This window comes from Suricata suricatta, chromosome 8 (assembly GCF_006229205.1).
Source record: "Suricata suricatta isolate VVHF042 chromosome 8, meerkat_22Aug2017_6uvM2_HiC, whole genome shotgun sequence".
Lineage (NCBI taxonomy): Eukaryota > Metazoa > Chordata > Mammalia > Carnivora > Herpestidae > Suricata > Suricata suricatta.
Window position 1 is genome coordinate 66107946 of NC_043707.1, and position 26730 is coordinate 66134675.

Sequence of the window (26730 nt, forward strand, 5' to 3'; positions counted from 1 at the left end):
GCAGCTTTTAAGAGAATTGTTCTATCAAGTACCAGGGTTATAAAATATTTTAGGAATATTTCTGATAAATCTATAGCAAACTTACAGGGCTTAAATTATAATAGCTTCAGTATGTGTTCAAATATACCTAAACGTTTTGTTTATCAAGAAAAATGTGGGAAGACAGTGATGTAGAAAAGACCCTTAGCTCCTCTCCTCTAGGACACACTGAATCTACACCTCCATGCAGACCACTTCCTCCTAAAGAACTGAGGGCTGACTGAACAGCTTTGCACAACCAAGGACTGAGGGACCACCTAGAGATAGGAGCAATGGAGACATAAAAACCAGGAATCCTGCCCCGATGTGGCAAACTGCAGTGGAGAAGGACAGTACCGACAGGCCAGGAGTAAATCTCAGCCCTTGTGGCACATAATAAAAAAAAGCTGCACTTTTAAAAGGCATCTAGAATATAAAGGAACCAGCTCTAGAGCATCTGATAAAAGGCAGGGAGCCGCTAGAATACTCTCTGTGGCCAGTACCACTGTTTATGTTCCCTCTCTATGCCATCAAGGTAGGCAAAAGCAGGGTACAGGCACCGGAGTTGGTCTGCTGCTTCACTGAGCCTAGTCCCCTAGACCACACTTGCCCTGGCAGCCCTGCTACACAGGAAAAAAAGCTGTAGATAAAAGGGTAACTAGTATATAAAGGAATAAGCCCCAGGGAGCTGCTGGAAAGCTGTGGCATCAAAGATACTAGTGAGTGCTACTGTTTATGTCCCCACTGTCCCTTCACAGCACGTACCAAATCAGGGTCTGGGGAACCTAACGCACACCAGTTCCAGCTGGCTCACGAAGGTGGCCGCAGTGCAGTGCACGCTGAACCACCCCTGGACAGCACCCGCTACAGCTCCAGCAGTCTTGTCAAGCCACCATGGGCACAAATCCTACTGTACCTGCTTCACCGAGACAACTACTGCTCAGAGTACCCTTGGGACTTCCCAGTCCACAGCAGCTCAGCAGCAGCTGTCCTGCCAGGGCCCCTCAAGTGCAGAGAGCTCTGAGACCTCCTGACTGGCATGTGTCTTAGCTCCAGCCATCCTGCCGGGGTGTTCCTCACATGGAGTGCCTTGGGAACCCTGGCCTATACCTGCTTCAGCACAAGGAGCTGTTCCATCAAGGAGCACCCTGTGTGGAGTGCCTTAGGACTACCCTGTTCATGCCTACTTCAGCTCCTGCCATCCCACCAGGGAACCCTGTGCCCATTCAGTTCCAGCCACCTTGCCAGGGTGTCCTATGCACAGAGCATTGTGGGACACCCTCCTATCCACCCTCCAACCCTTGCTGCCCATTTTGGCTCCAGCCACCCTGCCAGGGCTGCTACATGCCTCAGAGCTCCCAGCCTGCACCAGTTACAGCAGCAGCCAGACAGCTAAAGTCACAGACACAGTCTGCACCAGAGCTATTCCTACACAAGGCCATAATTTCAAGTCTAGGAGAAATAGCTGTTCTGCCTAATTCACAGAAACATAGAAAGCCAAACAAAATGAGACAGAGGAATGTGCTCTGAAAGAACAGAGCAAAATTTCAGAAAAAATAAATGAAACCAAGACCAGCAATCTAAATAATGAAGAGTTCAAAAGCACAGTCATAAAGATGCTCACTGGACTTGAGTAAACTGAGAGCTTCAACAAAGACACAGACAACTCTTTAATCAGAGTTGAAGAATATAGTAGCAAATGAAAAATATGATGGAAAGAATCAACATTAGATAATGGATGCAGAAGAAAGGCTCACCAATCTGGAAGACCAGGTAATGAAAAGCATCCAAGCTGAACAATACTAAAAGAATTTTTAAAAATGAGGATAGGTTAAGGGACCTCTAGGACAATATCAAGTGTACTAACATTCACATTATAGGGGGTCCCAGAAAAAGGGAGAGAAAAGGGCAGTAAACCTGAAGAAATAATAGCTAAAATCTTCCCTAACTGGGGGAAGGCAACAGCCATCTAGGTCCAGGACACAGAGCCCCTTAATGGGATGAACCTAAGGATGGCTACACCAAGACACATAACAATTAAAACGTCAAAGATGAAAGAATCTTAAAAATTGAAAGAGAAAGCAATAGTTACATATAAGGAAAACCCCCATTAAGCTGTGAGCTGAAATTTTGCAGGCCAGCAGGAAGTGGTAGGATATAGTCAAAGTGTTGAAAGGAAAACCTACAACCAAGAGTATTCTACCCAGCAAGGTTATTCAGAATAAAAAGAGAGAGTCTACCAGACAAACAAAAGTTAAAGTTCATCACCACTAAGCCAGCCTTACAAGAAATGTTAAAAGGACTTAAAAAAATTTTTTTTAATCTTTTTTATTTAATTTTGAGAGACAGAGAGAGACAGCACGAGCAGGGGAGGGTCAGAGAGAGAGAGGGAGGTACAGATTCTGAAGCAGGCTCCAGGCTCTGAGCTAGCTGTCAGCACAGAGCCCGATGCGGGGCTCGAACCCATGAACTGTGAGATTATGACCTGAGCTGAAGCCAGTCGCTTAAGTGACTGAGCCACCCAGGTGCCCCAAAAGGACTTTTCAAGCAAAAAAGAAAAATCGTAATTAGAAACTTATGAAAAGAATAAATTTCATGAGTAAAGCAAACATATGGTAAAGGTAGCAGATCCATCATTAATAAAGCTAGTAAGAATATTTTTGAAAGGCAAAAGTAGTGGGGCCCCTGGGTGGGTCAGTCAGTTGAGCATCTGACTCTTGATCTCAGCTCAGGTCTTGATCTCAGGGTCATGAGTTCAAGCCCCACATTAAAAAAAAAAAAAAAAGAAAGAAAAAAGAGAGAGACCAAAGTAGTAAAATCATCAGACATTTCTCCAAAGACATCCAGCTGGCCAACAGATGAATGAAAAGATGCCTAACAGCAATCATCATCAGGGAAATACAAATAACCCCAATAAGATATCACTTCACATTTGTCAGAATGGCTAAAATAAAAAATCCTCAAGAAACAACAAGTGCTGGCAAGGATGTGGAGAAAAATAAACCTTCTTACGCTGTTGGTGGGAATGCAAACTGGTGCAGCCACTGTGGAAGATAGTATGGAGGCTCCTTAAAAAGGTAAAAATAAAACTGCCCTGCAATTCAGTAACTGCACTACTGGGTATTTACCCAAAGAATAAGAAAACACTAATTTGAAGGGATATGTGTGCACCCCTATGTTTACTGCAGCATTTAAAAAAATTTTTTCTTAATGTTTTATATTTATTTCTGAGAGACAGAAAGAGACAGCATGAGCAGGGGAGGGTCAGAGAGAGGAGACACAGAAACTGAAGCAGGCTCCAGGCTCTGAACTAGCTGTCAGCACAGAGCCCGACGTGAGGCTCAAACCCACAAACCGCGAGATCATGACCCGAGCAGAAGCTGGACGCTTAACCGACTGAGCCACCCAGGCGCCCTGTAGCATTATTTACAATAGCCAAATTATGGAAGCAGCCCATATAGCTATCAATAGATGAATGGATAGAGCAGTATGTATACACACACACACACACACACACACACACACACACACACACACACAGAGTATTATTCACTCATTAGAAAGAATGAAATCTTGCCATTTGTAATGACATAGATGGAGCTAGAGAGTATAATGCTAAGATAAATAAGGCAGTCACAAAAAGACAAATACCATATGATTTCATTCATAAATGGAATTAAAAAAAATGAACAAAGGGGAAGGGGAAAGAGACAAGCCAAATAAACAGACTCTTTCACTACAGACAACCGAGAGAGAGTTACCAGAGGGGAGGATGGTGGAGGAGAGAAGGATGAAACAGGTGAAGGGGATTAACGTACACTTATTGTGACGAGCACTGAGCAATGTGTGGATTTCTTGAATTACTACTATTATATACCTGAAACTAATATACCACTGTGTGTACTAACTCTATGGAATTAAAATTTCTTTTAAAAGTAGTAAAATTGATTATATCTAAAAATCATTTAAGGGACTAAGACAATAAAAATGTAAAATATATTATATGTAAAACATGAAGAGGAAGAGGAAAAATGTGCTTTCAGAATGTGTTTGAACTTAAGCAACCATCAAGTTAACACAGACTGCTATATAATTAGGATGTTACACATGAACCTCATGGTAACCACAAACCAAAATCCTTTAACAGGTACACACACACAAAAATAAAAAGAAAGGAATCCAAGCCTAACACGAAAGAAATCTATCAATCACATGAGAAGAGAGCAAAAGAAGAAATGGACAGAGAAGAATTCTAAAAACAAAACAAAACCCAGAAAACAATGAACAAAATGGCAGTAAGTTCATACCTACCAATGATTGTTTTAAATTATGTTCTAAACACTCCCATTAAAAGACAGGGTTGATTGGGTAAAAAAACAAATCCATCTACTATACTGCCTACAAGAGGCTCACATCTGATCTAAAGATACAGACGGAAAGTAAAAGGATGGAAGAACATATAACCCTACAAATGAAAGTGGAAAATAAAGGGAGGGTATAACACTTATACTTTAAATATAAGACTTTAACAAGAGAGAAAGAAGGGCATTACATAGTGATAAAGGGATCAATCCAACAAGTGGATATAATAACTGTAAATTGTAAATCCAGGAACACCAAAATACATAAAGCAAATATTAACAGACATAAAGGAAGAAAATAACAGAATACAGTAATAGTAGAGGACTTTAATATTCCACTTACATCAATGGATAGATCATCCAGACAGAAAATCAATAAAGAAACAGTGGCTTGGAATGATACATTAGACTAGATGGGCTTATGAGAGAGACACAGAACATTCCATCCCAAAGCAGAATACACATTCTTCTCAAGTGCACCTAAAGCATTCTCCAGAACAGATCATATGTTAAGCCATAAAATGAGTCTTGATAAGTTTAATTAAAGATTGAAATCTTATCAAGCATATTTTCCAACCACAATGGTATGAAACGAGGCCTTAAATACACAAAAAAAATCTGGAAAGAACACAAAACCCATGGAGGATAAACAACATGCTTCTAAATGACAAATAGGTCAGCCAAGAAATCACAGAGGAAATTAAAAAATACATGGAGACAAATGGAAATGAAAACACAATGATCCAAAATCTTTGGGATGCACAAAAGCAGTTCTAAGAGAAAAGTTTACAGTGATATACAGGCCTACCAAGAAAGAAGAAAATGCTCAAGTAAACAATCAAACCTTAGAAAAAGAAAGACCAAACAAAGCCCCAAATTAGCAGAAGGAAGGAGATAATAAAGATCAGAGCAGAATTAAATGATATGGAGACCAAAAAAAAAAAAAAGAAAAAAGAAAAAAGAAAGCAATGAAACTTATTGCTTCTTTGAAAAGATGAAAGTGATAAACATTTAGCCAGACTCATCAAAAGAAAAAAGAGGACTCAAATAAATAAAATCAGGAATGAAAATAAATAATAACCAACAAAGAAATACAAAATTAGGAGAAGCTATTATGAAAAATTATATGCCAATAAATGAGACAACTGAGAAGAAATTAAGTGTCTAGAAATATACAATCTTCCAAAAAGTGAATGAGGAAGAAATATAAAATGTGCACATAGCAATTACTAGTTAACTAATGGGATAATCAAAAATCTCTCCAAAACAACAAAATTTGAAGGCTAGATGGCTTCATAGATGAATTCTACCCAACATTTAAATAAGAGTTAATAACTACTCTTCCCAAATGATTCAAAACAAGAAAAGGAAGGAAAACTTCCAAATTCATTTTCTGAAGCCAACATTATCCTGATACCAAAACTAAACAAAGACACTATATAATAAGAAATCTACAGGTCAATGTACCTAATGAACATAGACGTAAAAATCTGTAAATATAAAAATCAGTTTGTTAGTAAACTGAACATAACAATACACGAAAAAGATCATTCACCATGATCAAGTGAAATTTATTTCAGAAATTACATATACACAAATCAGCATGATATATACTACATTAACAAAATGAAGGATGAACCATATGATCATCTCAATACATGCAGAAAGACATTTGATAAAACTCAGTATCTGTTCATGATAAAAACTCTCAACAAAATATGTTTAGAGGGAATATACCTCAATACAATGAAGACCATACATAACAAACACACAGCTAACATCATAATCTGGTGAAAAACTGAAAGTTTTTCCTTTAAGAGCAAAAACATGATAAGGATGTCCATTCTTGCCACTTTTATTCTTGCCACATAGTACAATCAGATAAGAAAAAAATAAAAGGCCTCCAAATTGGTAAGGAAGAAGTAAAACTGTCACTAGTTACAGATGACATGCACTTTATCTAGAAGACCCTAAAGACTCCATCAAAACACTATTAGAATAAATGAATTCAGTAAGGTGGCAAGATACAATATGACTATACTGACATATACTGCATTTCTATATACTAATAATGAAGTAGCAGAGAAAGAAACTGAGAATACAATCTCACCTACAGTTGTATCAAAAAGAGCAAAATACCTAGGAATAAATTTAACCAAACAGATGAAAGAGGTATACTCTGAAAACTATAAACACTGACGAAGGAAGTGGAAGATGTCACAAACAAGTGGAATCTATTGGAAAAATTGATATTATTAAAATGCACATACTACCCAAAGCAACCTACAGATTCAATGTAGTCCCTATCAAAATGCCAATGGCATTTTTCACAGAACTACAATAAATAGTCCCAAAATTTGTATGGAACCACAAAAGACCCCAACAGAGCCAATGCAATCTTGAGAAAGAAGAACAAGGCTGAAGGTATCACAATCCCAGATTTCAAGATATACTTCAAAGCTGCAGTGATCAAAATATTATGGTACAGGCACAAAAACACATCAGTGGAACAGGACAGAGAGTTTAGAAATATACCCATGCATATATGGTCAATCTACAACAAAGGAAGCAAGAATATACAATGGGGAAGGGCCTTTTTTTTTCCCCCTTCAATAAATCGTATTAACAAAACTGGACCAGTTTCTTATACCATACACAAAAATGAACTCAAAATAAAGACCTAAATGTGAAACTTGAAACCAGAAAACTCCTAGAAGAAAACATAAGCAGTAACTTTTTCGACATTGACCTTACCAACATTTTTCTAGATACATCTCCTCAGCCAAGAGAAACAAACACAGATAAGAACCATATATAACAAACCCACAGCTACCATCATACTCAGTGGTGAAAAACTTATTGGAACTACACCAAAATAAAAAACTTTTGCACAGTGAAGGCAACCATCAACAAAATGAAAAGGCAATCTACTGAATGGGAGAAGGTATCTGCAAGGATAGATCTGATAAAGGGTTAATGTCCAAAATACATGAAGAACTTATACAACCTAACACCAAAAAAGACAACTTGATTAAACAATGGGCAGAGGACCTAAAGAGAAATTTTTCTAGGGAAGATACACATCTGGCCAACAGACACATGAAAAGATGCTCAACATCAGTAGTCATCATGGAAATACAAATTTAAACTACAAAGAGATATCACCTTACCTGTCAGATTGGCTTAAATAAAAAAAAAAAAAACAAGCACTGGAGACAATGTGGAGAAAAAGGAACCTCATGAACTATTGGTGGAAACATAAATTGATACAGCCACAGGGGAAAACAGTATGGAGGTCTTTAAAAACTCAAAATCGAAATACCACACAATCTGGTAATTCCAGTACTAGGTATTTACCCCCCTCCCCCCAAAAAAGCAAAAACATTAATTCAAAAAGTTAAGTACCCCTAAGTTTACTACACCATTATTTACAATAGCCAATATATGGAAGCAACCCAAGTGTCCATTGGTGGATAAGGAAGCTATGGTGCACGTGCGCGCGTGCGCGCGCACACACACACACACACACACACACACACACACACACTAGATTAGTACTCAGCCATAAAAAAGAACAAGATCTTGACATTTCCAACAACATGGATAGACCTAGAGGGTATAAGACTCAGGGGAAAATGAGAAAAACAAGTAACATGTAATTTCACTTATATGTGGAATCTAAAAAAAACAAAACAAATGAACAAAGAAACAAAAAGCAGAAACAGACCCACAAATACAGAGAACAAATTGGTGGTTGCCAGAGGGGAGGGGGCTGAGGGGAAGTGGAGATACAGGAGATAAGTCACAGGGATAAAAGGTATGGCATGGGGGGGTGCATCTGAGTTAAGTGCTTGATTTTGGCTCAGGCCTCATGATCTCTAGTGTCAGGCTCTGTGCTGAGAGAGCGGAGGCTGCCTGGAATTTCCCCCCCCCCCCACCCCCTCTCTTTGCTCCTTCCCTGCTCATACTCTTTCTTTCTCTCTCCCTCAAGATAAATAAATAGACTTAAAATAGAAGGTACAGCATAGGTATTATATAGCCCATGGTATTATAATAGTGTGTGGTGACAAATAGTAGTTATAACTGTGATGAGGATAGTGTAACGTATGAGTTGTTGAATCAGTATGTTGTACAACTGAAACTGATTTAACATTGTATATCCACTATACTTCAATAAAAAAATAAATGCAAAGAAAAAAGTTAAATGATCTAAGAAAACACAATTGATCCTTCCTTAACATAGTGATTTGATCCCTTTACACAAGACTGCAAATAAATTATCCCCATGTTCTTGAAGGAGGGGGGGTTCTACACCTCTGTGTGCAGCATGCTGTAATGGATAACAAACTTTAAGTTCTAGACACTGTTCCTCATATGTAAACTAAATGTCTCTTGCAAAATTTTGTTTTCTCCTTCATGGAACTTTTTGGGGGCAAGCTTTTAAAAGTCATTCCTTCATATTCTTGAAAACAGTTCTCAATTCCAAGTCCTTTTAATCTTTCCTCCTGAATGCCATCTGATTGCTCCTTATTGAGATTGATATTCTTCCCTAAACCCTTCTAGTTTCTTGTTTTCCTAAAATGTACTGCCCTAGAATATACATACTGTCCAAATTCATTACTTCAAAACAACAACATACATCCCACCTGACAGAAAGACACCACAAAATAAAATCTTTCATGTTTGTTATCTTTGAAGTACTATCTCAGGATCTTATCAAACTTCCCCTCCCCCCTTTTCTTATTTAACTGACTCCCCAGACTCCTCCTTTCCTCTTAACCCCTTGTCTGTGCACTATTAATCATGATATGCTAATCACTTATCTCTTTTACTTTTTCATGAAAGACCTCCCATCCCGATTACATACTGAAAGGGCCTCAAGCCTCTATTCTAGTCCTGAAATTTGTAGTGAATATTAAATAAAGCCCAATGACTACTACTACTTAAAAAAAAAAGTAATACACTCCAGTTGGTATTTATGTGTTTTATGTAGGAAATACTTTTTTTTAGATGTTTATTTTGAGGGAGAGAGAGCAGGAGAGGTGCAGAAAGAGAGAGAATCCCAAGCAGGATCAGCCCTGTCAGCACAGAGCCCGGCATGGGGCTTGAACTCACCAAAAGCAAGATCATGACCTGAGCCTAAATCAAGAGTTGGCCACCTAACTGACTGAGTCACCTAGGTGCCCTGATGTAGGAAATACCTTAAAAAAAAAAATCATCAGAAAACGTGATTGGTCATAAGTAAAAACAAAAGATTTTTATGTTTCAATTTATTTCCTTCGAGTGCTTTTAAGTAGGAATAAAAACCTCTAAAGGTGACAGTAAAAGTATGGCTTACCACAGTCTCTATGCTTGAGAATATAATTAGAAAAAAAACGACATAATACCTTGCAATGTATAAATCACAAACAAGAAAGGAAGCTTTTCTTTAAAACTCCACTGATTCAAATCTCTATTCTGAAAAGACATGCAGCCTTATATAGGAAGTTCTTTACCATATGGTAAATGGTACGACAACAAAAGCAAAGAGCCACATGTCAAACTGCATCTTACTGAAAAGACCTTTATTTAGCTGACTGCTCCCCATATGCTGCACCTCAAAAAGAGAGAATGCATGTCACGTTAAAACAGTACCTTTCATTTGTTATTACTGAACTATCAAACATCTGGTTAAAAGGATTTATACACAGCAGTGAAAGGACTTTAAAAATTCTGACAAGTGAAACAAGAGAGATATTTTAAAATAGAAAGTGGCATTTAAGAAAAACTCTTATATCCAAGGATTTAGAGCTGTACAAACTTTCCTTTTAATGTTTTATTTTTAAGTAGTCTTTACACCCAGCATGGGGCTCTCACGTACAAGAGTCACATGTTCCACTGACTGAGCCAGCCAGGCACCCCTAGAGGTGTACGGACACTTGATCAGGCCTGAGAAGTCCCCTCTAATTGTGAGTCACTGGTTGTATCCTCTCAACAGTGAAAGCTATATAAAGAGTTAAAGCTGTGGTTTAGTGAACAGTAGAGCTAAACAACTGAGGGAACTCTGTTATCCATCTCCTGCAGTGCAATAAAAGTCAGTAATGAACCTGAATTTTTAAATGGCCTTCCCCCTCGTGGTACCTACTGCTTCACTCATTCGCACTCATTATGTGTTATGTGGATAACAGAGTCCTGGAGCACTGGAAATCATGGTACAGTCTGGATTATCTTTTCCTGAATAATCTGGGTGATATGTGTGAAAATCACACAGGCATTAGCCTGAGATGATATAGCACAAACATCCTTTAACCTTGCCCTCAAAACTAGGAGAGAATCAACAACTCTTAGAATTTCCCAAGTCTTTATTTTTGATTTCCAAACTCACAGAATCAAAACCATTAGACTATAAAATGATACTGAACAACGCTCCTCAAAGTCAACAGTCTTAAGAAAGAGCTTTGAGAATGTCTATGTGAATAAATGTCACCAGAAAGCATGGTTTGGGGTTGGAGGAAGGGACAGGAAGTGAAAAGCCACATACTTTTCTATACCTATCAGATTTGAGAAATTACTGGGTTCACACAGAGTTCTGTTGCAGTAGGGAAACCTGTTCTGCTGATTACCATGCATAAAGGTGATGAACATGCAGAGACTGCTAAAAGATAATGCTGGGCTTAAGAGAAATGTCTAAACATTCATTCTCATCCTTCAGAAGTTAGTGCTGGGAAGGAGAAGGCAAGCAGCACGCACAGGCACTTGGCTTGTCACGTTGCCAGTTACAAGAGAACAGATATCTACAATACCTGACCCTTGGGGGACTTAGACTAAAACAAAAACAAAAGTCTTCTGGGACAGGTGAGGTATCTTTAGTACTAATGGCCTGGGTAAGTGTACACTCTAAATGATGAAGTTTAACTGCATGGTCTTATTTTATAAGCCTACATCACCCACTTAACTTCCTCAAGTGGGAATTAGTCTCAATCTATCCAGCAAGTTTCCTTTTGACAGCTGAAGTACCTGAGGCTTTGGACAGGGTAAAGGGGTTTATCCAGGGTCATACTGGTTAAGAATAGTGCAAAAATTGAACACCTTTATCACACAGTCATCTTGCTTACCTTTCTTTCAAAGTCATCTTTCTTTTTGCAGTAACAATTGTTACTTCACGCATATTTTATCTTCTACTAAAAAATGAATTGGGATTTTCCCTCCTTCTCTACATGAACAAGTGCTAAATGATAAGGATTAAACCAGAATATCTCTGTCTGTACATACACACACTCAAAACTGAAACAAAAGAAAGCTGTGACCAGTATGTAACACAGTGGGTCAAAATGTCATCTATTTTCAGAAATTTGAGGGTTCACACAAACCCAAGACATTTTGCAAAATGCATCTCTCAGATTTCAAAAAAAATTCTAGTATAAACTTTGAAAAGGAATTTTACATGTATAATGCAGGGCTCCTTAGCATGCAAGTAATTAGGATTTTTTATTTAACATAACTCTTTTTTCCACCTTGCTTGTTTCTTATTAGGGAGAATGAGGAAGAATATTCAATTCTGTCAGTAATTCTGTAAAAACATTCATGTAATACGTGGCCCCTGGCTTCCTCCCTGAAGTAATAAAACACCCTTGGGCACAGGGAAAGAACCAAAAAGCCATTCCTTAGGAACAGCTTTTCTTTTCCCATACATCAACATGGGCGGGGTCCTGGGCAGAGGTACTACTTCTTGACACTTTCCTAAACTGCTGATGATGTTTTTATATAGACAGGAAACATGGCTTTACAATTGAAAAGGAATTCAGATACTTTAAAATGGGTGATGGGTAGATTTCTAAAGTAGAGCAAGTGAATTCATTTCCCTTTAAGAAATGCCAGTTCTTTCCCCCCAGTTGTTCCCTTTGTGGCAAGATCTCGACTCCTGAATCAAACATATGAAACATCAGTGATTTCCAAGTTTGTAAAAAGATTTTTTTTTTCTTTATGAAACTAACTGGTTGGTCTTTAACCTTTCTGTGAAGTTGCAGCAAGTGTTAACTCTCAAGGTGAGGCCCAAGTGACTTTCTTAAGGTCACACAGTCAGTAAGAGATGAGCAAATAACCCAGAAGTACTCCCACCAGTCCACACTTCTAACCACTATACCGCACAAGCTCACATGTCTGATTCATTTTAAGAACTGAGTATACTTTATTATTTCAAAAGCCAACTTGTACATGCTCTTCAAATAATTTCTGAAATCTGTCATTACAAAATAAAATGTGCTGATGAAAACTGACAAGTTTATGTTTCTAATTCATCTTTTCTCTATGACAGCCAAAAAGTACCTTCCAACACCATTAACTTAATTGAAAACTTCAGAAGAAAGCTAAGAAGTGCCATGAAGCAAGCAAATCCTAGCAGACTGATTTAGCATAGCCCTCACATACTAATAACTGCCCTAGAATTAAGGATAGCAGTTCTCAATTCTGTCTGTACAAATTACAACCACTTGGGTAACTTAAAAAATACATATGCCAAGGCCCCATCCCAGACCAGTGAATAAAATCTTTGAATCAGTTACTGATATTTTTAAAAGCTTCCCATGTGAGTCCAATATACAACTAATGTTGAGAACCATGTAAATTTCTCAACGGTATAAATCTATGCAGTTCTGATTATGTTTATGCTTGTTACTTACATAGCTGGAAGAAACTGAATAGCAAAGGAAATGGGATCTTTGCATAAACAGGTATAAAACAAGGCTGAAGATAATACAGTCACAAAGAATGGTCTCATCTGTAGGAATTTATAAAAGGAAGATGTTTCAACCTCTGGGAGGTTCACGAAGGCTTCCAAGTAGGCAGTAACATCTGAACTGGGACTTGGAGGCTAGGACAGACAGATGTCAAGAGAAAAGACATTTTAAACAGTTCAGAGTGCCAACAAAGATGTTTGTAGGGATACAATTTAAGAACACAGAAGTTGGAGAAGCAGTTTGGGACCACTTTAAGAGAGCCTCGAATTTCAAGCAAAATTGCATGGTATGAACTGGGGCATCACTAGGTTTCTGAACAAAGGCCTGCCCTAATCAGGATTAAGCTTTAGTGAAACGATTCTTAAAGGTGGAGGAAGGATGGACTAGTTGAAAGAAAAGACACATCGCAAGGAAACCTGTTTGGGAAGGTTATAATTGCAGGAGTCTAGGCAAGTAATGAAAGCCTGAAGTAAGTCAACAGTACTGAGAAAGAAAAACAACTAGGTAAGAGAAGTTACAAAGGTAGGACTTAGCAACCGAGTAGATAGGGGAAATAAGGGCAAGAGAAGCACCAACTGGTCAGCTTTCAATTCTGGATAATTACAAAGTTGGAAAAGTCACTAAAAGAAATAAGGGACTTTATAAAGATGAACTCAGATCTGAGACTTTGAATTGCCCGAGGGATATCCAAATGTAGATGCCCCACCCAAAATAAAGTTTGGTCTGTAACCTAAGTGTAACGTGAGAGGTGAAGATACAACTTTGGGGGAAGAGACACAAGAAATCTTTGGGATGACTAATGTTCTTTCTAAGATAACTCCATTATCCTCTACCAATTATTATTTGTGCCAATTTCTTGAACTAACCTCTCACCTGCTCTCTTCTGAATCCCTTGCATCCTTAATTTTCCTATTCATGAGAACTACAAGCTGTGATCAATGGTATAGCTGACCTTAGCCACACCTACAGCAGTATGGCTGACCACCAACCACTGGGGGTAGGTGGTCACTTGATCTCTGGAAATTTCTGAGTACTCACTGTCACTTGTTGATTTTCTCTGACTCTGAATAGGTTCTCTTCCAGATCCTCTTAATGACTACTCCGGTACCACTATTTTCACTCTCTATTCAACCATCATCTCTGGACTCTGAGAACACAACTTCATATCCTAGTTCATAAAAAATAAAGTTGTCAGGCATCATTTAAAAGTCTCTCCTTGCTACTTATAAACTTATCTATAGCCACATTATTCCTCACTTATTTTCTTCCAGTCTACTTAAGCTATTCCATCTGCTGTGACCAGGAGTCCATTTCTTTGTGCCTCCTCTGGGATCCTACTCCATAGTATACATCTATCCCTCCATCTCATTCTCAATCTCAGATTATTTTTCTTTACTGGCTCCTTCTCCACACTCTGTTAACATGCTTAAGTATCCTTTCAAAACAAATTGTTCCATCTCTCTCCTACCCTTAACATTAAGTTTCTCAAAAGAGAAATCAACATTTGCTAACTCTACTTCATCATCTTAATCTCAGATTTAAGAGTTTACATATTTCTTCCAATTATAGAAAAAGTTTTTTTCCAAATGTGCATTTTTTCCCCTTGGGTAAAGAATACATATCTATTCCTACTTTTAATGTACAGCTGACCTCTGAACAACAGGAGTTTGTGCTACTACATGGTCTACTTATACACAGATATTTTTTGTGTGTAATATGGGGGAGCATGTGAAAGTTCTGTAAATATCTTTTGAGATGAGCATTTTTCTCTGCAATGAAATCCTAAGAATACTAGTTATAACCTGGCAATTGCTTTATTCTTACAAAACATCTTTGCAGTGTTGCTGATTTGCCACTCACTGTAATTAAAAACTTCCATGTGATAAAGAACATCATAATGTGGGGCCCTAAAAACTCAATGGAAAGAAAAATCAGTAAGTAGACAGAACTCTGAAATAGTACAGGCAATTCAATTACTAGAACATGACTTCACTTCCACAGAAGTCGTAGGTGTTCACCAAGCAGTTTGTAGTAGTTTTCCAGGTACTTCTGCTCCACTGGAATATTCAGCATTAAGAATTGTGTCTTTTGATATGTCCCATGTTTTAAGACAGAGTATACCTTTTCTAGTTGTACTAAAATGACAGAAAGCTAACTCTCAAACTCTTCATTCAAAATGGATAATGGATCAACACAAATAGCAGTAATATAATGTCAAGGCTCATTTACCCTTTGGCCTTAAAATCTTCTCTAAAGCTTTGTAAAAATATTTAAACAAGGAGTAAAACAAAAACATTTGAATTTTGCCTCCAAGAACTATGTTTCTTTAGTGTTAAACTAGAACTATCAGAATGAGAAAAGTCAGAGGCAGGAAGAATATTAAAAAGGTGTTAAGTACAATCTAAACGGAAGTACTGAAAGACAACAGAGGAAAAACACACTAGGCAATTAGGATCTTGAATTTAACAAACATTTGATACACCTGGGAATAATCATTTTTTCTCCTAAAAACTGTCATTCAAGTTTGCAAGACTAGTTAATAAAATACATTCATAAAACTAGTTAAAGAAAGAGTTTGCCTCTAGAGTAAAATTTTCCATTAGGACCCATTAATATTTGATAAATGCTTCCAATTCAACGAACAAATACCAACATGTAAAACATTTAAAGAATTCTCCAGAATTGTGTCTGTGATGCACTAAATAAAAGATTTAGTGGCATACTATACTTGATTAATTGCTCTATAACCAATTCTTCTATTTTATCGTTTATTAGTCCATAGAAGATAAAAGAGTAAGTTCATGGTACATAAGAAAAAAGCAGTATTTGGAATCTATCAGGTCTTTAAATCAAAGATACATTAAAAAAATTTAAATGTTCACCAATTTTATAATTATAGGAGTTAAAAATCTATTATTTACATCTAGCTTTGTTTTTCATTAATTTTATTAAAGATTTTATAAAAATCTATTTGCAAAAAAGCAATGCTAGATTTGGCTAGAAGCAGCAATTCTTTTTAGGCTAAACAGTCACACCCTTATCAGACTACCCACCCTGGAAAATATGAATCATTACAGAGACACAGGGTCACTGTCCTTCCTTTCACCCATAATCGTAAGCAACTATTTTGTTTTTTCCTGTGCAATGCAATTTTACAAGTGCTACCAATTCTGTGTTTAAGTCTATAACATCAACAATAATTTATCCAAGTCATTCCTATCCCTCCATTCATTTGCTTTATTCTACACATACTCACTGAGTACTTTACTTAATAAGTGCCGGATTGAGAGATCGAGTGCCTGGCACCAGGGAGACTAAAGTCATGTAGACAATGTTCTTGGCTGAAGGAGCGTATGTTTTGGTAAGAAAACAGTTTCAAACTTACCTCACTTATTGTAAGCACCTTTCCAGGCTTATTACTGCTTATGCATTGTCCAAAAAAAAAAAAAGGATGAATGGAAAGCCTCTTATTTTCATTTGGAAATGTGTGTGTGTATGTGTGCGCATGCACGCACACGGGTATGCACGTTTGCGTATGAAGTACGTGTATATGTCCCTAGGAATGATTTGTGGGTCATGAAAGATGAGGACAGGAAAGGTAAACATCATGAATATGAAGAAAAATTAGTCACCAGAATTGAACATAGTGGTTGTATATAAGTCAAGCTTAGAAAAGCTTCCTTAAATTAATTCTCCTTGGGAAGATCACTGACTTGGGGAGGGGGGGTAACAATCAGAGCAAGTAATGAAGCAATAATACTAACATGGGTTTTAGAAGAAGAAATCTGTAAGGTTTGGTTCATTCACTTTTGAAACTAAGTGCAGAAGGCAGAATGTTAGCAAATATTACATTCAAGGCAAGGAGAAAGAAACATGTTGAGGAAAAAGTGGGAAAGAGAGGTGGGAGACAGGGTTCAGAGAAGAAAAAATTAATACATGTATTTGCTTTTGATGACATTCCCAGTTTCTTCACGGCCTGTATGCTGTCAGTTGCCCTATATCTTTTCAGTACTCCTGATTCTAACATCTCCTTGCCTGCTGCCACCAACACTCCTAAGGCCTCCACTGTCCTGAGAAGTCTTCTTCAGATTTACCACGTCACCCTGAGTTATAATCGCTCCCCTTTCCCCTTCTGGCTACCATATGGAAAGAGTGGTCAACATAATCTACACTTGTCTACTGCAGCAACCGTTGCAATCTGGTCTCAATGCCTATCATTCTAAAAAAACTGCTTTCTTGAAGGTCACCTACAACCACCCAGTTCCCAAAGCCATAGCCTTTTTTTCAACAGAGGATAAATACCTGGTTCTCAGAAGCGTCTTTACCACTTCTTTCTTAAACCTGACACGTGCTTTGGATTTCTTGACAGTGTTCTGGTTGGATATATACTTTTCTGAAGTACACTGTGCTGAGAAAAGTGCATGCATTTTGAAGTCAGACAGGTCTGAGTGTGAGTCCCAGATGGGACCTTGGACAAAGTACTTGTCTTCCTAGAGTCTATTTCTTCTTCTGAGAAGTGGGACACCACTACTGACCTCACTGGATTGTGAAAATCAAATAAAATAATGTATGTTAAAAAATCTGGTATAGTGCTGCACATAGCTGGTGTCCCTCCTCTTTCTGCTCTCTCTGGAGTGCTTAGGCATCCTTGGCATGGATGTGGCTGTTCCCCAGGTTCTCTCATTTTGACTCTGCATTTAACACCCTCTATCTCTGCCAATTCACCATTTCAGTGCTGAATCCAAAAACTAGCTTTCTGATTTTCATTCCCATTTTTTTTAAAAGTTTGTTAACTTTTTACATAAGATGTGACAAAATAATTTACGACAACAGGAACTGTACGGCTTACAGCTGGTCAGGGGAGCTTCAGAACTGCATTACTTTAGAATTAACTTTGCTAATCTCCACCAGGATCTCTCCTGGGGGATACTTATATCCCTTCCATATGATTCTTATAGCTGTGGTTCTTCAACCAAAGCCCAGCTCCTCAGTCATGCCTTGCTCTACTGAACAGGGCTCTTCTCTTTCCACTTCAGAGTTGGAGGCATGAACTCCAGAAATGTGCCCATATAACAGCCAAGGGAAACAAGAAGCATCTAGCCAAGCACGATCATGATAACAAGTAACACAATGTCTAAGACACAATTGCACAGTGAAAGACTATTTGCCAAGATTTTGGCAAAGGAGTGTGCTCGTGAACCCTCACTTGGTAGAGGTCTTGTGTGTTCCAGTCTTTGGTTCCAAAGGATCCACAATGCCCTCCTTTACTGCTTCTCCTCAGGTCCATCCTATTCCTCTCCTTATAGATGTATCCAAATTTCCTTCCAGCAAGCTGAGTCAAGGCCCCTGGGTGCTACCACCTTTCCCACAGTGCTCAGGGTCCATGCTGGGGCACTGGTCCAACTCTGGGCAGAGTGGCCGCTGAGCCTGGGCATGGGACATAGGTGGACTCCTTATCATTCTTTAGTTCCAATTCCCCTAACTGGGGAACCACCCACTAAATAATCTGCTGGAACCCTAAACTGAACAGGAACAGACTCAGTGCTTGAAGAGCAAGTATTAGATCATATGAACCATTTTTTTAATGTTTATTTTTGAGAGAGAGAGAGAGAGAGAGAGAGAGAGAGAGAGAGAATTTGAAGCAGGTTGAGGCTCTGAGCTGTTAGCAGAGCCCAGTGTAGGGCTTGAACTCATGAACTGTGAGATCATGACCGAGCTGAAGTTGGACATTGAACCAATGGAGCCACTCAGATACCTCCAAATGCACCATCTCTTAAAATTAGTTCCCCCTACCTCTTTACCTAAAGGCACCGGTATTTTCCCAGTCATCTGTCTTAATACAGGCATACCGAGATACTAAGGGTTTGGTTAGAGACCAAAGGAGGAAAGTCAAATAATTTTTTTGGTTTCCTAGTGCATATAAAAGTTATGCTTACACTATATTGTAGTCTATTACACGAAACAGTATTATATCTAAAAAAATATACGCCTTAATTAAAAAATAATTTAAAAATGCTATAACCTGAGCTTTCAGTGAGTCATGACTGATCATAGATCACCATAGCAAATATAGTAATAATGAAAAGTTTGAAATACTGCAAGAATCACCAAAATGTGACAGACACGAGGTGGGTAGCAGATGGTGAGAGGTTGGAAAATGGTGCTAATAGACTTGCTCAAAGCAGAGTTGCCACAAACCTTCAATCTGTAAAAATAAATGCAATTACCTACAAAGCGCAATAATATGAAGCCTAATGAAATTAAGAGTGCCAATATTTTGACATCACTATCTATCCACCTCCCACACCACTAAACCTTGTCAATTCTCAAGTTGTAATGTCTCTTATCATCTATAGGTCTCTCCCATTTAATTTTCATTGTAATCATTTTAGTTCATTGCCTCATTGGTCTTTGGTTAACTAGGCTGTTACTACTTCAGTCTGAGAAAATCAATTTCATAAATGGTGTGGGCAAGAATGAGAATGCAAGAGATTAATAAAAAGCATTGGAATCACTGATAGCAGACTAATTCTTCAGGAAGTTTGTTGATAGTCTGTGGGGGTCAGTGAGGTTAAGGACAAAGGATAAAAGTGTTTCTTCTGTTTTGTTTCTTAAACTTTAAAGATGAGTAAGCAGTTGTAGGCAGGAGGGAAGGTGTCAACAAAGAGCAAGAAAGAATAGTTTCCTAATTAATCTCATTCATACATTCACTCATTCACTGCCAGATATTTATTGTGAATCTATAATTAAGCACTAAGCTAAGTACATAATGGTGAATAAAATCAGACAAAGAACCAGTCCCTAAAATTTTCAAGTTGAATGTGAGAGGCAGGCATTAATCAAGTAGTCATTCAACTAAATATAAAACTGAAAATAGAACCAGTATAGGAAAGATAAGTGCATGGTGTTATTAAAAAAAAAAACCTATTTGTAAAAATATCTGCTTCTAGTCAGGGAAGTCAAGAAAGACTTCTTGAGGAAGAAACACTTCCTCAAATTCTAAAAGATGAAGGGGAATTAACCAAATGAAGAGGGGAGGGAAGAATGTCCTGGACACAAGGAACAACCTGTGTCCTATGGTGAGAGAGGGGATGAGAACGCCGGAAGGTCAGTGTGCTGGGAAGGAGGAGACCAGGTAGGGCGGTGTGCGGGGAGGCTGGAGAAGAAGGGCTGTACCATCCAGGACCACATAGGCCACAGTAAGAAGTTTTTCTTTAAGAGCAACTGGAAGCGGCTGAAGGACTGGTGCAGGGTAGAAGACACAATCAGATGTGATTCCAGATCTTTGCAAGACTGATTTTCCTAAAACATGGGTTTCATGACAGTACTCTGCTAAACACTTAAAAAATGACTTTCAGTCTCCACTGAAGTAAGTTTGTCTGCCATAAAAAGATCTATCTTTATAATAGACACAACTTTCCAACCACTCTTTCCAGTTATTTTGTACTCTTCAAGAAATCTTTTTGCTTTTTTTTCCATGCTGTAAGTACCTCCCAGAATGCTCTCATCCTCTCATTTCTATTTCTTGACCTCCTTTCTATTTTGGGGGGTCAACACAAAGCCCGCTGCTATGAAACCTTTTTTTAATTAAATCTTTCTAGTCCAGATCTTTTGCCTCAATGCTTCGTTTTTGCCCACATGATACACTTAACTTCTTACTGTGGTTACTGTGCACACATTCATATCCCCTTTACCTTAGCACCCAGTAGGCTGTGAAGTCTTTGAGTGCAGAGGCTTTGTTTAACCTTTGTATCCCCCACAAAGCCCAAGAGACAGTTTTACCAGAAGCAGCTGCTCAATAAACATTTGTTGTCTATTTTCAAGTTAGATTTCTAAGTATTTGGAACCTTTTCAATTATTGTGTAGATGCCAACTTCTACACTAATTTATAGTCATGATGCTACAGCAAAGTGTGGATCTCATTTCCTTTTCTGGTATATATGGGCTCTACTTACGTTGATTTTCATGGCATGGTATTAGAGACATAAAAAAAAAAAAAACCAACAACAACAAACGACTAGGGGCACCTGGGTGGTTCAGTCAGTTGAGCATCTGACTTTAGCTCAGGTCATGATCTCATAGCTCGTGAGTTCAAGCCCCGTGATCTGACAGCTCAGAGCCTGGAGCCTGCTTCGAAATCTGTGTTTCCCTCTCTCTCTGCCCCTCCCCGACTCACACTCTGTCCTCCTTCAAAAATAAACATTAAAAAAAAAAGACTAAACCAACTCTTCAGAAGAAAAATCAGAGCTACAAGGTACTTATTCAATTATCAATTCTTTAGCTAATAATAAGATGATACTATCTCAGAGAGGAAACTTGGTGGCCCTACAGTATCTAGTTCAAAGAATATTTATCAATGAACACGAGATATTCTCATCAATGAATGAAAAAAAAGTAGGAAGTAAAAAAGGAAAAAATTACTTTAGAACCACTTTAAGCATTTCCTTAAATGTGATCTGAACAAAGAATCCAAAATTCTCACATCAAAATTCTTTCTAGACATCCCTATTCACTGACAATTATTCTCAGAATAAAACGTAAAGGATAATAATGTAAAAGAGGTCCATGGATTATAGTGATGATTCTCTAAGCAAAATAGTTTTAAAACATATTTTTACATTAAAATAATCAGCATATGCATTTTATTTTGCTCTTCACCACTGTAAGTATAATGCTGAGGCACTAAACCACTCCATTGTTCCTTCTGTATCCAGGGCAGGTTCCTCAGCTTTGATGAGGAAAGTGATACAATGTTAGCTAATACAATGTCAGTCTGCAGTAGAAAGAGGGTAAGGGAATCCTGGGGTTGGGGGTTCGGGGGGTGTTCCTTAAGTGAGCGCTCAGTAATCTTTCCAGAATGACTAGCCATATCATTCAATCCATTTCTTTGGCAAGTTTAATGACTGAAATCATTAAGGAATAATACTTAGGCAGTGTTACTACAGCTCTTTATCAGCAAAATTAAATTGCTTCCTATACTAAATATACTCATCCTCACTGTCTCCTTCAGTAGTACCTTGGGCCTATTGCATTAGAATAATTTCTTACATACAACATCTCATAGCCAAATTATTACTGCTAAGTTAATTTAACCTGGAGTCTAACCTCTCATTTTGCCAACAAGTTAAATTAACAAACAGGACATAAGAGAGAATGAGACTGAATGTAGGGTTTTAAGAGACCCTTGCATAGCTAAAGGTAGTCTGTATGGTAACAGAATTACATTTAATAAAAATTATTTACATAAATTTAAAGTGCATTTACTTTTATTCTAGGCACAAAGCTAAAGTCTCAGAATCAAGAGGCATATGAGGCTATTAAGGACTTCTAAGAAAAATAAGTAGAAAAGAAGAAGTATGTCATTATGGGCTTTCTACCTCATAACTATTATCTAGGAAACTGAGATAAAAACTTTGATTATAAAAGACTATGCTAGCCAAATAAAATAAAATGTGTTTCTTATAACAGATGGTTTATGTCCTGATAATGTTTGTATTTAATGCTTTGAGATTACCTATTAATAAGGAAGCAGGGATGCTTTCCATTGATATTTCTAATTCAAAGCAAACAAGTTCTTTGTAACTCACTTTGTAGTGATACATTATATATAAATTTGTTTAAAGGGCTGGGCTGTAGTGACTTTAAACTTTATATCTAAATCCTGTTTGTGACAGATCTATAGAGCAGCTTTGTAGATGAGGGTTGGAAACGTTTTTCTTCATAATTGTTATTATGCAAAAATTCTTTCAGAGTAGTGGCTTAACTTTTTTCAATGCTCTAAGATTGAAACGGAACCAACCAGTGGTGTCCATATGCAACCACGATCTCACTCTTACAGTGCATACCCCTCAGGCTGGGGATAACGGTGCCCTTAAGCCTATTGCCTCGTAGCCTCTCCTGGCCTGTCCTCTCAGTGAGCTCAGTCAGGATGTCAAAATGTCACTTACAGATATGGAGACTGACTTTTCAAGTCAAGGCTGCTTGCTACTTGCTGTCACCAATGCTGCCACTGCTGCTGCTTGGGATGAGGAAGCTAGACAGAACATCCTTTTGCTGAGGATCCTTGGTTACTTTAATATTACTGCGGCCTGAATTGGGTACTCTCAGCTACTTGTGGATAAAAACACTAACCATTATAAAACTGCCAAAAAATACAAGGAATTCTGAGGGGGAAAATGACCGTAGAAAGTAGGCTTTGGTTAAAAATTTAAGCAAGTATTATTCTTTCCTTAGAAAATATCTGGATTCCCAGAGTAAAGTTAACTTAAAAAAATATTTTTCTTATGTAAACTCTCAGCAATAAATATGGGGGGGGTTTAGAAATGATCTAATTATTGTTTAATCATCAGTAAACAAACTTCACAATGACAATGGTACTGTGATGGTGAACATTATAAGACAAACAAATCGAAGATTTATACAAAGGGAAAAAAAAAGGAATTTTATGGATAGTGAAGAATTAAAAAAACATGCCACCTGTTACGATTCAGACATTTAATTTATATGGCCTCATATTCAACACTATGGTCTTTCTGGAAGCAGGGGGTGGTCATAAGTAGTCATTTTGCATATTAAATAGAAACTCCCAGAACATAAGAAATATATATTACAAGTCCATGAAGGTCTAAAATCAATCAAAATAGGCATATTTAAGGTTTGGAAAAACTGTAAACGTAAGCCTCTAAAATGACTACTGGCTTTGAGGCAAGAATTGAAGGTCTTTGTAGTTTAATCTATGGAGCCCTCATACATTGCCTGTGGAAATTTAACACAGGGAAGCTACTGTTCCACAGGCTAGCACAGGCTAGAGAGAGAGAACTAAAACATGTTCATACCAAAACTTGTACACAAATGTTTGTAATAGCCAAAAGGCATGAACAACCTATGTGTCCATCAGGTGATTAATGGATAAACAAAATGTGGTATATCCATAAAATGGAATATTACTCAAGACATAAAAAGGAATGAAGTACTGTTATATGCTACAACATTAGTAAACTGAAAACATTGTGTTAAGTGAAAGAAACCAGACACAAAAGGCCACATATTATATTATTCCACCTGTATGAAATGTTCAGAAGAGGTAAATCTATAGAGACAGAAAACAGATTAGTGGTTCCCAGGGGATGAGGTAAGAGGAAATTGGGAGTAAGCTAATAGATATGAGGGTTCTTTTTGGAATGATAGAAATGCTCTGGAATTAGATAGTGGTGACAGCTGTATAATATAATGAATATACTAAAAACCAATGAATGGTACATTTTAAAATAGTGAATTCTATGTTTTATAAATTATATATCAATAAAAATTCAATTAAATATAAAAAATTCCATAATTATAAGGAAAAAAGTTATTTCAACGATCTTCCACTATATGGTCTTAACTAGTAAGAACCAAATGTTAAAAGACAAGCCTTAGAATACTTCTGAGAACCAATACATTTCTAAGGAACTATCTCGTCATTTTTCATGGTATGCTCACAAACTTCTCTAAGGAAATTAGTGATGGGTGGGCTAAAAAAACAATCTACTAAGGCAGAAAGCCTTAGTCACATCTTTCTATTCATGCCTGGTACCCTAGGGAAGTGACTCTCCTGAGTGTCTGTGTGTATGATGGTTACCTAAAGTGGCTGCCCATATCCAGTGAAGGCTTTTGTTTAGCGATCATGGTCAAGTTGAGCTTGTTTAAATACCATTTCTCAGGATTTAGATGCTACTCCCTTAACGACAGGAATATTGAAAGCTTTTAGGAGGAATATACTATTGTGTGGTCTCTGCCTAGGAAGTGGGCCACAGTTCACTGGAAACAGACAGTTCAGATAAATAAAATGAAAGCAGACATTTTTGGAGATGATATTGAAAGCTTTCCATTAGAGAACATCAAGGGCATAAAACTAGGAAGAGCATGTATCCATGTTAGATTACCAGAAGTCACTTTCTACCTTTTCTTCTAAGTAATACAAAGTATTTATCACCTTCACTAAGATAACCAAATCATTCCCATGGAACATAACATATTCCCCTCTAACTGGCTACGCATTAAAAGACACTTGACTCCTATGTTAAAATTAACCTCAGATTATCATAATACAGAGTAGTGGCTATTTACAAAGATTAACTTGGGTGGGAAAGTTACATTTTAAATACAAAAAAACACTGAGGTCTCACATGTGGGCTCTACATAAACTAAGTCAGGTCAGTTTATTTGCTTCTCCATAGACTTCTATATGGCTTCTCTTTGGCTGCTAGTGAGGACCTTTCTCCAGCTTTCTCAGCTTTTGGTCAACATTTGCACAGTCCTCTCTTGTGTTATAGGCTGAAGTATAATGAGAAGTCAATGACTTGGAAAGACTAAGAGCAAGGGAAGAGAAAAAGGAGAGAAGGGATCAAGCTGATGGGGGTGTCCTAAGGCTATAAAATCTTCTCAAACTACCAGTCAAAATATTCTCAAAGCATACTGAGACCATGATGAAAGTGATTCTACAGCTTCCGTTTTTCCTGTATTAAGAGTAGGATGAGAATTATGAGGAATATAAAAATATATACGATTATGAGGGGACATCACAAAATGTACTTTAATGTCATTAATTTTTATGGTTGCTAATTTGGTATATGAACACATCAAAATTATATAAATTCATTAACTAGCTTTACACAGTATACAGGCACTAAAATATTTATAGCAGACTGTTCATATATATATTTATACACATCTTTATAAAAAATCATGTGTTGAGACTATGGAAAAAGCCTAATATTAGAGCATTATTTTTTGGGGAAAAGCAGATTCAACGTTGTATTGTTTCAATATACTGTATGTAAGAGTAAAGTCTGACAAAGTTCTGATAAAAAATTACTATAAGCAAGTGCTTAAACAATAACACCAATTACCAGGTTACTTAACTGTATTTCTAATGAGCTATTAAAAAAAACAAAAAAACTGGGTCAATTTTCAGTATTACAGATGCTTTATATAAGGAATTCTTGAGAATCTTGTTAATTAAAACATTTATTAAATAAACAGGAAAGGACTAAAGGGAAATTAATTCCTTCACTGTTAAATAAGTGGATACTGTTTAAGCTCTGATTTAAAAGGTCTTTCTGGGTGCTCTTGGTAACTATTTAAGGTCTGAGTACAAAATATAAATATCCATAAATGTTGCAGTCACACTGGCTACTTAAGTCAAATGTAATTAGTGAGAAATCTAAATGAAATGGCAATAGGTCATGATTTATTTTTAGAGATAGGTGTTATTTCATTGAGTTTGAAAAGATCAAGTGTACAACTCAATTTGATCAGTTTCTTCCTGAGATCACATGGGTATGAAATTCCCATCAGTATACACTGTCAAATTACAGGTTGTAGTTCCAATTTTTTTTTAAGTTTATTTATTTTGTGCACGCATGAGAGAATCCCAAGCAGGCACCAAGCTGTCAGCATGGAACCTGATGCGGGGCTCAAATTCACAAACTGAAATCAAGAGTTGGCCACTTAGCTAACTGAGTCACCCAGGCGCCCCTCAAAATTTTTAAATATTAATACATGTGTAAAAGTGCAAGGGAAGTTACCAGGAAAATACAATTTGCCACAAAAACACCTTACTTACTTTTAAGCCTACAGATTTAAAAATTCAAGAA

General features: G+C 37.4%; 1 protein-coding gene and 1 pseudogene across 1 annotated transcript in view; both read right to left on the reverse strand.

Moving 5' to 3' along the window:
* Positions 1-26730, reverse strand: part of RPAP2 (RNA polymerase II associated protein 2) — a 99120-nt gene that overhangs the window by 11333 nt on the left and 61057 nt on the right. The gene's annotated exons all lie outside the window — the stretch shown is intronic.
* On the reverse strand, positions 18024-18207 carry LOC115298264 (annotated as a pseudogene).